Here is a 2,081-nt window from a genome sequence, read left to right as displayed (position 1 = left end):
CTCTGGGGCCGTTGGGTGCCGGGGGGGGGTGTCCATGTGCCCCCCGGGGCTGGGGAGCACCAGGGGGGCCCCTGCCCACTAAGCCCAGCCCTGGGAGTTGCAGTGGGGCCAGAGCCAGCCCTGCCCGGGGCAGCTGGGGACCCGTGGCACGGGGGTGGGCTGCACCCACTCCCTGGGGATCCCAGGAGGCCGTTGGGGATGGTCCCCCCGGGGGCTCGCTGGATTGGAGCCCCTCCCGCAGCTGGCAGCACCGTGGGGCAGGATTTGGCCCCGGTGCTGCCAAACCAGCTGGGCCGGCTGGCTATCACGGTGGCGTGGGTGCTCCAGCACCACCTTGGCACTCCAGGGGCAAAGGGCCCCAGTACCCTGTGCCGCTGTGGGCCGTGCTGCGCCGTGGCCCCCCTTGTTTCCAGCCTGGGCCCCCAACAGCCCCCCCTGCACCCTGGGGTGCCTTGGCTCACCCGTCTCGGCACGGAAGCTGGCACCCAACGCTGGGCGCTCGGCCCTGGGCTCGCCACCATCCCGGCATAGGGTGGCAGCTGGGTGGGAATGGCCCGTTCTGGTGGGACCGGTGGCTGTGGAGAGCCCCAGCACCCAGCCATGCTGGCCCCCCCCCCGGGTGCTGGCACTGGGTGCCAGCTCTGCCGTTGGGCATTTTGCCCTGGTGTCCCCCGTGGGGCTGGGCCGGACCTGCTCCTCCTCTTGTGCAAACAGGACTTTGGCGGGTAAGGGCCGTCGGTGCTGGCCGGCCCAGCGGGCCGGCGGGCCCCCCCCCCCCCCCCCCCCCCCCCGCGGGCCGGCCCGGGGGTGTCTGGTGGGTGCCACGAAGGCCAGGCTGGCACGTGTCCCTGTGCCGTGGCATATGCCTGCCAGCACCGCGCTGCTCTGCTCGTCCCCGCGGCACTGTGCCCATGCCGCAACGGCTTGGGAGGCTCTTCCCGACCCTGGATTTCTGGGATCCGATATTGGCTAAATCCTGGTTTTCTTGTCCTCTGCGTATGGTGAAACCACCTGGAAAATGAGCACCGTGAGGCCGGGAGCCGGGGCGGGTGCCGCTGCCCTTCCCGGGGCCCTGCCTGCCCCTGCCAGGGCCCTGCCGCGTCCTTGCTGACCAGCTCTCTCCTCCACGCTTTAGAGACAGGACGTAGCGACGGTGTCAGCACCTCAGGGACAACCGTGTCACCGGCTCCATCCAGCACACTCACAGCCTCCAGCCTGGGGACACCCCATGTGTCTCCATCCGGCTCCGACTCGGGGACGGCCGATGTGCCTCCATCCAACCTGGCCACAGCGTCGTCTCCATCCAGCAAAGTGAGCGCAGTGGCATCTACGCCACCTCCTCCAGACACAGCGACGGCAGCGTCCCCATCCAGGACACCGGGCTCAGCAGCACCTACATCTCCACCCGACCCAGCCACGGCAGTGTCTCTGCCCAGGACGCAGGGCTCAGAAGGCTCAGTGGTGACTGCGACACCTTTAGCCAACACAACTGCAACAGTGGCTCCAGCGGCACCTACATCCGACCCAGCCATGGCATCATCTCCCTCTGGGATCACAGGCACAGCAGCACCTCCGACGCCTCCGACATCTCCATCCAACACGACCACGGCACCGTCTCCATCCCACCCAGCTGTGCCCAGCTCCCCGGCCACGGGGCATCCATCCAGCTCGACGGCAGCACCAGCCCCGTCCTCGCCCGGGCCCCCCAGGCCCACTCCTGCTCCCAGCTCTCCTGCACCCACTGTGAGCCCAGGTCCCAGCAGCACCTTGGCCGCCAGCTCCAGAGCAACACCACAACCCCCGACCCCACAGCCGGCAGCTCAGGTGAGAGCCAGGCTGGGGTGGGGGGAACCGTGTGGGCAGGGAGCCCCCGGACCTGCCCGCAGCCATGGGCACGGCAGCAGCCCTGGTTCCCCCCTAGACCCCGCACTCAGGGGCTGCGCTCGCAGGATGGGGCAGGGGGGTCTCAGGGGTGCAGGTCCCTGGGTGAGCCCAGAGCCCTCCTGGGTTCCTTGGAAGGGGGGGTTAAGAGCTCCCCCTCTCTCCCCCAGCCTTTGTGTCGCGGGACCGGGGCCAGGGAG

Source organism: Aptenodytes forsteri, unplaced genomic scaffold, assembly GCF_000699145.1.
Source record: "Aptenodytes forsteri isolate BGI_AS27 unplaced genomic scaffold, ASM69914v1 Scaffold147, whole genome shotgun sequence".
In the NCBI taxonomy this organism is placed as follows: Eukaryota; Metazoa; Chordata; class Aves; order Sphenisciformes; family Spheniscidae; genus Aptenodytes; species Aptenodytes forsteri.
This window is presented reverse-complemented; position numbering follows the sequence as displayed.